Raw genomic sequence first — 11684 nt, forward strand, 5'->3', positions numbered from 1 at the left:
CTCTGAGTCGAACAAAACCAAATATTAAAGTAGAAAAGAATTCAATAAAACCAAACTGCTCCGAATAGAAAGATACAGCAGAGCCAAACTTAACAGAAAAAAATATAATATACCGAACTGATCAGAAAAGAATTAAACTGAACAACATGGGGAGAACCAAATCAAACCAAACCCAATAGAATCAGACAGCAAAAAAAAAAAAAAAAAAAAAAAAGAGCGAAAATAAATCAAACAGACATAAACAGAACTGGAATGAACCAAATAAATATCAACTCAAAAACAAATAGAACCAAATGAAAACCAATAAAATAAAATAAGGAAAAATCAAATAGAACTTCAAAGTATTTGGATTATTTTCCAAAGTAACTAATAGAACCAACTAGAATAGAATCCAAAAGAAACCAAATCAAACAGAAAAAAAACAAATAGATCAAATCTGAATACATCAAAATAAAAAAGAAACACAAGAACAAAAAAAAAAGAAAAGAATTAGAAGTATTCGGAATAATCTGAAAGAGAATTGGATGAGAATTGGATTAGAAAAAATATAAAAAAATAGAAAAAAATTGAACAGAAGCCAAAAGAAATTGAATCAATTAGAAACAAACAGAATTGAATTGAATGGAATCAAACAGAAACAGAAAAAACCAAAAGAGCAAGAATCAACAGAATCAAACTGAATCCTATAGGGCCAACTATAATTGAAAAGAAAAAAAAAATGTTAAAATTACATCAAAAATAAATAGAATCAAACAGAAGTTTATCTTCAAGTGAAACTGTCAAATGTTATTCATTTTGCTGCAAAATCCTCGAGCACAAACCTCCACTCCAAACTATTTCATAGCATAGAGGAGCCCTTCATAAACAATGTTCAATATTCAAGCGTCTGTGAATATTTTCTGCAGCATTACACAGCAATGAAATATCAATTCATTACACCGAGACTGGCAGCTCAACTAATATTTCCACTATTTGTTTTTCCGTTTGACTTCCCTGGACACTAAACAGTTTTCGATTTTCAAACACACGGGAGCATGTTGGTTTTTCCATCCTGGAGATCCTTAACCCAAACAAGGTGGACACGTACAGAACCTGCAGATGTGGAGAAAGCAAACCCACAAATCACTCAGTGTCGCCTCAATGGACCCAAAACCCAAGTCTGGATGGACAAAACGGTGCATATTTGGATTTATTTAGCAACAAAGTAGCATCTGCTACACAACAAACGTCCAATTTGTAGAACATCTCTGCAATCCAATGTCAAGAAACGGGAGCAGTTTTGCATGTGACGCCACCTTCTGAGCATCAACTACACAAGAAGCCCGTTCAAATCTCTCATGGATATTTGGGCACTTCACAGACGGATCAAAGTTTGCTGCTTTTAACCGTGTAACATGGCAAACTAATGAGACTAAGCAAAGCAAATAAATAAAGCTTGGCGAGTGTGCTTTACTTTATTAACAATAGATACTCTGTTTCCTTCGCCACTGTAGTAAACCACGGTTAATTTCTCGCCCTGGTTGGCTGCCAAGTGCAGTATGAGCTGTCGCCTCGGCGCTTGGCTCGCTGCAGTGTTTGGACACATTTCTGAAGTTTTCCTCTCACGTTGAAGCATCTGACACAATGAAAGACTAAAACGCTGGGAGAAAGATTGCGTCACGAAACGTTTCTGTCTTAAATGATGCCAGCGAACAGGTGACGTATGGCTGCATGTAAAGATATACAAGGCTCCAAAAACACTGCATTCATCGCATCGGACTAATTTAGTTGCATTTTAGATGTCTTACTTTCAAAAGAATCAAAGAGCTCATATTTCTATACAAATCTGCACACACTGTATAAAAAAATAAAAAAATAAAAATAAAAAAAAATTGTGAAAAGTTTTTAATTAAAAATTTTTTTTGAGTGGTTTTTATTTCCAATTTTTTTTTAGGTTTGGTTATTTTTAATAGTTATTTTGAAGTTGATAAACATTAGAATTACTTTAAAGTTAACATGAAAACTGAATAAAAAAAAACACTAAAACAAATCATTTTAAATACTACAAGTGAATTTAGGCATCATAGCATTATAAATGTAACATCTGATTCATTTATGAATTAACACCATATAGCTATTCATGTCAAAACAATTATGATTACAATGTCATTTCAGTTCATTGTTTACAATAACTTAATTTTGTCTTAAAAACAATCAACAACATACATATACAGTACAGGTCAAAAGTTTGGAAACATTACTATTTTTAATGTTTTTGAAAGAAGTTTCTTCTGCTCATCAAGCCTGCATTTATTTGATCAAAAATACAGAAAAAAATGTAATATTGTGATATATTATTACAATTTAAAATAATTGTTTTTAAATTTATTATACTTTAAATTAGCATTTATTTCTGTGATGCAAAGCTGAATTTTTAGGATCATTATCACAATGATTTCTAAATCATTCTAATATGATGATTCATTATCAAAGTTGGAAACAGTTTCTGCTGCTTAATATTTTTTCAGAACATGTGATAACTCTTTTTTAGGATACTTTGATGAATAAAAAGAAAAAAAAAAAAAAAAAAAAAAAAAAATAAAGCTATGTTTTTTAAAATATAAATATTTTGTAATAACAATATACACTACTGGTCAGTATTTTTTTTTTTCTTTTTTTAAAATAAAATCAATACTTTTTATTCAGCAAGGATGTGTTAAATTGATAAAAAGTGATAGTAAAGAAAATTATATTATTAGAATATATATTATGATAAATGGAAACATTTTTATATTTGACAATAAATGCAGTTCTTTTTTTTAACCTGTTACTTTTAAAAGGCTGGAGTAAAATGCTGAAAATTATTAGACAGCATTTTTTTAACTGTTTCCAACACTCATAACTAAATCAGAATATTTCGGTATTTTTGATCAAATGATTTCTAAATGATGAGCTGTGATAGACTGGATGTTCCATGTGACACCTGAAGGCTGGAGTAATGATGCTGAAAATTCAGCTATATTGCACGACACACACAATAACGACAATTATACACTAAAAATGTTGCTACAATTAGTTATTTGTTGTGATTACTTAACTGTCCAACTTTCACAATATTACAGTCTTCCTGTATTTTTGATCAAATAAATGCAAACCTGGTGAGCATGAGACATATTTCAAACATTAGAGAAAAAAAAATTCCCAATTATTTCTGTCGCATTTATTTTAATTGTTAGTTTAGTATTTTATGTTGACTCTGAAACTATAGACTCAAAGTAGGTCAAAACTTACTACGTATAATCAAAAAGCTACATAAAGAAAAAACTGAGCTTGCTAAATCAAGTTTCCCGACGAGACATTATCTATGCATAACTGGACTGGTGGAAAACAAGCAGCCGATGAAGGTGAATGAGTTTGTGTTCACACTTATAAAGCGTCCAGGGCCGGATTAATGCAGCCGCTCATTGTTTGTACATGTTATCCAGGCAGGATGGGCGCAAATACGTGTTGTGTGAGGGGAAAAACAAACGGTGAATGACAGCATACTCTCTCACCTCCCCTTAAATGAGAAAAACTCCAGGACGACGTGCTGCCTGACAGCAGCGCTCGGGCACCAGGCCATAAACTCACAAAGACACCGGCGCGCATGGCCTCGGGTGGGGAACGCTGCCCAGCGACGGGAATGTTCACTTTTGTAACGTTGTCTATGGAACTTGAGGAAGAATAGAACTAAAAATAAAGCAAATAACCTCTGATTTCTCATTTCACGCCTCTAAGAGGAGAGTAAAACAGGTGGAGCGATCCAAAATAAAGACTCTAAAACTCAATCCAGTTAAAGAGACCTACGCTTCCACACGAGATTACGAGAACAACAAAGACTTGGACGGCGTCCTGCTAGAGTGTGATCTAATTCTTCATCTTCAGCAACGTCTCCTAATGCGGTCAGGCTCAAGACAATGAGATTTCAAGCTAAGAGCAGAGCAGAGCATAATACGACAGTTCATTTCATGAAAGGATCTGAGTTCCACTCTTCTGAAGCCTTTAAATGTTCAAAGGTCAAACAAAAACTATTCAAACCAAACACTCTCAATTACTTTTCACTCTTACCAACTTCTTACCAAATGCCTCCAAAACCAAAGATGCTATTGAAGGCAAAATTAAACAGTTGCAACCTTTTCCATAACATTAGGGATGTAACGATTAACCGCGAGCCGGTTTAAAATCGATTCAAATATGAGATGATTCAAATCGGTTGAGAAGCTAAACAAATCGAGATTCGTTTATGGGTAGGAGTTTATATGAACGCATGTCTGAGGGAACTTACTTGCATTTAGTATTTACTTGCAGTGAGCGAGGCAAGATAATCCTTATTTCACTGACCCACAAAGTAGAACAAATTAATGTCACCCCCTTAACCTTGCTGAAAGGTTTATTGGCAGAATAAAGATGAGTATCATTTAAATTTATTGGTCTGTAAATGAGGGAACAGCCATGTGTTTCAACACACACAAGACAAGATATGCCGTTCAGTACAAAAAAAAAACAAGCCTGTCTTCACCTATTAAACCATTTATATTACACATCCTCTAAAAACAGCACTAGCAGTGCTAACCACTGATGAAAAACCAAGGTTCGTGCGGCTCAACTTATTTAACCCATTTATGTTTCAGTTCCTTATTTATGACTGTTTGAGAGGCAACATGAAATTAATATTGACTTTCGTTTCCCTAACGCAAAATGAAAATGTGCTTGGTTTGATTGCCTGGTTTGACTGCCTGGTCCGACCCCCCCATTGGTCTCTATTGAAAAAAAAAAAAAAAAAAAAAAAACCCTATCCAAGTCAATAGGGAGCAGCAACCTAAGGTGAACTATCCCTTTAATAAATGCAACAATTGAATGTTGCCACAGTTTTATAAAAGCAATAAGCCTCAAAATGAAGACACAGAACTTCAATTTTGATTTCTCCCTTGGGATCTTATTAATAATTAAGGTCAAAAGAACCCAGTTTCTGCCATATGACAGTTCTCAAAATACATGTAAGCCATCAGGTAGCATAACAGAGCTGCCAAAATTCTCTAAAGCCCACAAATGCTGGAGACAAGCTGTCTTTCCACCCTCTCGTACGTGCTGAGAAGGGCCAGACTCAGTCCTGACCCCCGCATTACTAGCATGGTTTGACAGAGACATTATGGCATGAGATCACTGACAGATAAAGCCAGATGGATACAAACAGCAACCGGATCATCACATCAGATTTTTTTAAGAGGCATCAACCTCATTTGTGGCCTACAACCTGACATGGAGAACGGTGTCAATAAAAGAAACAAGCCACCATGAATCTTTAGTTAATGAATATTGAGCAGAGGCCTGACTATGTTAAGACTGTACAAGTCAACAGGGCAGCAGAATACGTCAATTACGGCCCCTGAGAGGTGGAATAAGGGCAGGTTGCTCGGTTCACGCACTGGAACATCTTATTCTTGACAGAGTAAAGAGAGGATGTAGAGTTAAACTTGTGTGTTCGTTACAAGATCACAAACAGAAAGAGTGCTTTAAAACAGTCTAATCTACAGTACATCATAAAACCTTCATTTTCCTTGATTTCTCAGCTATTTAAAACTCATTTTGAAGTTATATGAGTATCAAAAAGGTTGTTGCATGCACTGCATTTTTGACGTCTGTCGCTTTAAATTCTCGAGCTCTTTAAAGCAGGATGGATTGTCATTGGCTGTCAATGTTTATCGTTACTCAGCTGGAAAACATCATTCTGAAAGTGATTCCAATGACATTGTTTCTCTTATTGTTACAGTTTTGATGTGCACTCTGCTGTTTGTTTAAAATAAGAAAAAAAAATGTAAACCTGTATACTTATTATTATATTTACAGTCCTTTGTGTGAACTTGTGTTGCTTTTCAAAAATTCACAATTTTTAAAAGAAAAAAAAAGCGATTAAGTGTTGCTTTGCAAGTTTTTTTTTTTTTTTTTTAATAAACAGCAACTTCTAAAACTTAGTTCACAAAAAGAAAATTATATTGTTAAAATTATCGTCCTTGATGTGAAAGAGCATTAAGCGTTGTTTTTCACAATTTTTTTTATTTGCAATTAAGGTTGTTGTTTTTTTACGAAAAATAAACATGCGAATCTTTCCAAAACATGCCAAACATATTCGCTTCTACACCAGAGCAAAATAATGTTTATTCGAATTATGCACTGCAAAACTTTCCAAAAACATGGCAAACATTTTTCCAAAAGAAACAGCAGCTGTTACTTTGCATTTCTTTTGCAAAAATGTTTTGCAAAGCAATGCTATTGCTGTTTATCTTTTATTAAACAACATTCATTAAAACAAGCACCACTTTTTTGAATGAAAAAAGCAACATCTGTGCATTATTTTATATAAAATGATTTATGCAATTTCTATTACTTTGGAAGTATTTTTAAAACATTGTAATAATAACTAATTTAAAATAAAAAATAATGCATGCATTTTACGCATGTATTTTAAGTTTCAAAGCTCCTATGTGTGAATTTAAAAAAAAGTTTTGAAGTAAGAACGTTTTTAGGTATTTTAATATTTATATTTTTTATTATTGTGTGTGATATTGTTGTGTTTTATAATTTTTTATTTTATAATTTTTTTCTGAAATTACATTTCCACTGACAAACCAATTAAAAAAAATGTCAGATTCAGAGTCACTGTAAAATAAACATTTTTAATAAATACACACATTTTATGAACTTTTTTTTTTTTTTAAATGGACACAGTTTATGCATGTATTTAAAAATATATATATATTGTATGTGAATGCATGACAAATCAGTTTTGTAGCAAGAACTTCCGAGAAAATGGCCACACACCAACAAACAGAAGCCTGCAAAAATGCTCCTGTTTCCTGGGAAAAGCCCACCCTGGAGATTCGCAGAGATGAACATAGAGCTCACATGCTACATGGCAAATGTTCAGACACATGACCTGGAAGACAAGAGGTCAGCAGGCAGCAGACACCGAAATGAGTCCCGAAACCCTCAACGGCAAGAGCACCTACAGGGTGGGCCACTTCAAAGACATTCCACACCCTTGGAATTCTGGGAGACATACCAAGGCAAACTACAGAGTGTCAGAAGATCCCAAACAGGTCCACGGAGTCAGTGAGGCCAACACTAATGTTAAATCTATTCCCGCGCATTTTAATATTCTAATATTTTTGAGTACAACCATAGATGTCTTCCAAAAGAGTAACGGCAACAAAAGATTTGGAAGCTCAGATTTGGAACCAATCTTGGAAAATGTTAAATCTATAACAAAATCGATTTAATCGATTAAAATCGATTATAAAATAGTTGTCAAAATTTAGTAATCGATTCGTTGCTAAATAATTTTTATTTGCCGTAAGCGGCTTCTTTTCGTGCATATTTTAAATCTGCGGTGAGCACAGTGTGGCAGTAATGAGCCACCGGAGGTTTTACTCAGCCAGTACAGCAGGAGAAGTAACTAGCCAATAGCTGGCCTCGTTTTATGTCACGTGCTTCCCGCACAGCGTCTCTCTGCAGCATTCAGCGTGATGGGTGAGGCAGGCGGCAGTGAAGTAAGCTCGAGTAAGAAAAAGAAAAACGCGGAAGATAAAACTAATCGGACGAAGTCATCCAAAGTGTGGGAGCAAAAAGAGAGCAAGCCTAACTGTTAAGCCCTGAATATTTGGACATGTTGACCTTTTTGCACTGCAATGCAGTTTCTGCAGTACAATGTTGTTTGCAAATGTTAGTCGTAAAAGCTGATAACATGCTTTTTAACAATTAACATTTTAAGCTTTGTCGTTTACCAGTTCATAATTCAGTCTTGCAGCCTAATTATGACTGACTGAGAGAGCTTAATGTTTAAATGTATTTGAAATGAACTTTTTTTCTAAGCATTCACTGCTCTTTTTCACACAGCAGGTTTTTTTGTGTGTGTCCATTTTTTTTTCTGGACAACCTTCTGATGGATTTTACTTCAAATTTTCTTTAAAAAGTTCCATTCAGGTTTCAGCCATTGGCACTTTATTGGAAGGATTGTTTACCAATTTCACAGCATAAGCTATAAAGCTGTTTCCCAGGTATAAGCTGTGTGTTTACAGGAAAAAAATATAATAAAATGCAATTTACTGCAATTTTAATTCTGTTTTTATTCTTATTCTTCGTGATAATATGTTCTGAAAGATTCCTTAATAAGCTTTGCTCGGGATGTTAAACTACTTTAGGAGCCCTAAGGACTGCCACGGTGGAAAACATTATTTGAAATCTCCTTGTGAAATTTGCTAGAGTATGTATGGGTCAGTGTTTTGATTGCAGAAGAGTTCGACAAAGGATAACTAACACATAATAAAACACAACTCCAGGTATGTTTTTGATGAGGATATGACAATGCTAAAATCTCTAAAAAGTCTATGTTGAATGATAAAGACCCTTTGTTAATAATTTTACTTGGGAAAAAAAATGGGCAAAACTAAAATATAAGTACATAAACCGATTCATCGATTAATCGTTACCGATTAATCGATTATCAAAATAATCGTTAGTTGCAGCCCTACCAAAAGAGTAACGGCAACAAAAGATTTGGAAGCTCAGATTTGGAACCAATCTTGGAAAAATTGTTTCAAATAGAGCAAAATTGCATGGACATTAATCAGGTTTCTGACAGAAAACAAATCACATCACCTGCAAAAACCTGATATTTTCCAATCTACAGTTCAAATGGCTCACTGAGATGCAACGGTTACCTATAATAAGGAAGATCTAATTATCTCCAGACCATTATTTATAACACTGTGTTACTATTGCAGGCAAAAGTCCAGCACTTTCTTCAGACGGCAGCTCTAAAAAAAAAAAAAAAAACATTAACAGCCCACTATTCTAAGTGTGGTGTGCCCATAAAAGTGCCTATCCTAAATTTAAAATGATGTTCAGAAATGGAAAAGCTGAAAGGGTTTAGATACAGTAGCTATAAATTTCACAGTAATAAAGGATCTAAATGTGTGTAGAAGCTTCTCCAGTTAACATATGAATGAATAAAACTTTGTAACACTTAATAATTACTTGATTACTTTTGCAGGTATATATATATATATATATGATTACTTTTTATACTTTGTAACACTTAATAATTACTTGATTACTTTTGCAGGTATATATATATATATATATCGACCTGGATACATCGATAGAGAGAGGATTATTGTTTGGTGATTCGACTTGTTTACACGCTTCCAAATCGAACGTGTAGAACGTGCGTGTGCGCCTCCGCGACTGGAATCCGGGCGTGCGCGCGCTCGCGAATCCCGCCGAGTCCGGTCGCGAGCGCTAATCTGGCCTTCGGGCTGACGCGCAGAACGCCAGGCCTAAGGAACGGCCCATTTTGAGAGGAAGCGGGGAGGAAACGATTCATAAAAACATACGTTTAACTACAATATTAAGATTTTATTCCACAAATTAGCTAAATGGCACATTTAAGAAATATAGAATACATAAAATGGTTTCGAATGATCAAATTTCAACACATAAGTCATTTTAAAACAATCAAAATCCGTGCGACATCCCTCGCCAACACATGTAGGAGCTGCCCGAAGTCTACATGGAGTGAATTCCACAAGTCCCCTCAGTTGTAAACTACAGTACGCACACATAGCACAATCACACATGCATATTTTGTGCATTAAAGCGAGTTAGAGCATGTCGTGACTTACTTTCTCCATGTAGCGATCCGCAGAGGCACACGATGCAGGCGAAAGTGACCAAAACAACCACAGATGTGTCCAGCCGCATTATGCTCCGCGACACGTTTTAGTTTTCTTGGAAAATAAAATCCACCTCCGGTGTGTCCAAAAAACCGCTGCCGAGCGATAAAAGACAATAAAACCTTGATTAGCTTATATCCAGGCCGAAAAAAGTCAGGGACAGCTTAAAAGAGACCCCCCAAGAAGGGGACCCAGGGGTCCAGCGTGCTTCAGTTAAAGATAATGTTAAATTTAAGTAGTTGTTGCCTACGCAGCATGAGAAAAATCAGCGTTAAATAAAATGATCCTGCACCCTAGTGAAAAATAAATGAATAAAAATCATTTTGAACGACTTTTCGGATTCATCTTTGCGTTCAATAGACCAAGCATGAAAAACGTCCATGCATTTCTTCCATGGAGTCAATCCCACACTTCTAGGGCTGAGGGACCCTTAAGGGTACAGTACATTGCAACTTTTTCACACCCATGTTAAAGCTTGAAAATGCATGCAATGTTAAAAAGAAAAACAGTAGTACTAATATGGCACCCCAGGTTGCTTTAAAAACAAAAATATCTCAGATGTTCACAGAAAAGCTTCCCAATAGTCAAAAAAATCCAATAATATGCCTGATTTGGACGTCTCTGAAGGGAAAAAGCAAAAAATAAAAAGCGTTATTCCACAGGTCGCTTCATGCACTGCCAAATATTCCTATCAGAAAAAAATGGGCATCTCCTCATCTCCATATACACATGCACACACACACAAAAATATTTTTTGCTATTTTACTGTCTAAAAAAATCACCGTCCCCTAATATTAAACATCCACACACGTGTGTGTAAATCCAAAGCGTTCAGAGCCCCTTAAAAATCTGGATATTCCCTTAAAGCCTTTGCTTCCAGAAGCACAATGCTACCGAAGTGTGTAAGCGAGCGTGCGCGCGCGCGTCACGGCCGCGTTGCGTTTTAATCTTCAACGTTAATCAACAGACCAGCGTCCAACGCGTTTCCGGCTTGCCCTTAAAACCACTCAGTACCGTCCACAAGACCCCGGTGTGCGGTTTCGATGAACTCATTGGCGTGGGAATGGGCTGAAAGTGGGAAAAAACTTCTCTCGTGCTGTCGGCGGTATGGTTTCTCTCTCTGTGTACCTCCACCAGTAAACAAGTACTGCCAGTCAGCTGCGGCGGAGCCGAAAACACGGAGCGGAGCGGGGCTCGCTGGAATGGAGTCAGGCGTGGAGACTGTAACGCCCACATAAAGAGAAACCAAGAGTCATAAATTAAATATATTGACGACTTTCCGTTGTATTTAAGTGTTAATGTTAAAATTGCTCCAGTATTTTAGTGCTTGTAATATGATTCAATGCAATAGTTTACATTAAAAATTATAAACTGTAATTAATTGTAAATATTTAGTATTTCTAATTATATGAATTTAATTATAAATTAAAATGTATGTATTTATTGTTAGTTGATCAATAGCACGGACAACCTTTTAAAGATTTTTTTGTTCAAACATATATTATATTATATTATATTATATTATATTATATTTTATATTATATTATATTATATTATATATCCATTATATTTAAGGTTAATATTAAAACTGAGAATTTGAATCCATGCAATACTTTACATTTGACAAATTATATACTTTAAATATTTGTAATTACTTAGCATTTTTAATTACATTTCATTATAAATCGAAATAAATATATCTTAGTTAATAAATGATATGGACAATTTTCTAACTATTTTTTTAAGTATATTATATTACATTATATTATATTATATATTATGTTATATTATATTACCACCTTTCCATTTTATTTAAAACTTTAAAACTGTTAATTTTGAGGCTTAGAATCTGAATCCATGCAATATTTTATGTATTTTAATCTAGTAATTTTGTATTTTTAATCATATGAATTTAATTATGTATTTACTGTTGAC

At 34.6% G+C, this 11684-nt stretch overlaps 1 pseudogene; it reads right to left on the reverse strand.

Moving 5' to 3' along the window:
- LOC109046906 overlaps positions 1 to 10944 on the reverse strand; it is a 65320-nt pseudogene extending 54376 nt beyond the window's left edge.
- Between the last annotated feature and the right edge of the window lie 740 nt (positions 10945 to 11684).

Source organism: Cyprinus carpio, chromosome A22, assembly GCF_018340385.1.
Source record: "Cyprinus carpio isolate SPL01 chromosome A22, ASM1834038v1, whole genome shotgun sequence".
Classification (NCBI taxonomy): Eukaryota; Metazoa; Chordata; class Actinopteri; order Cypriniformes; family Cyprinidae; genus Cyprinus; species Cyprinus carpio.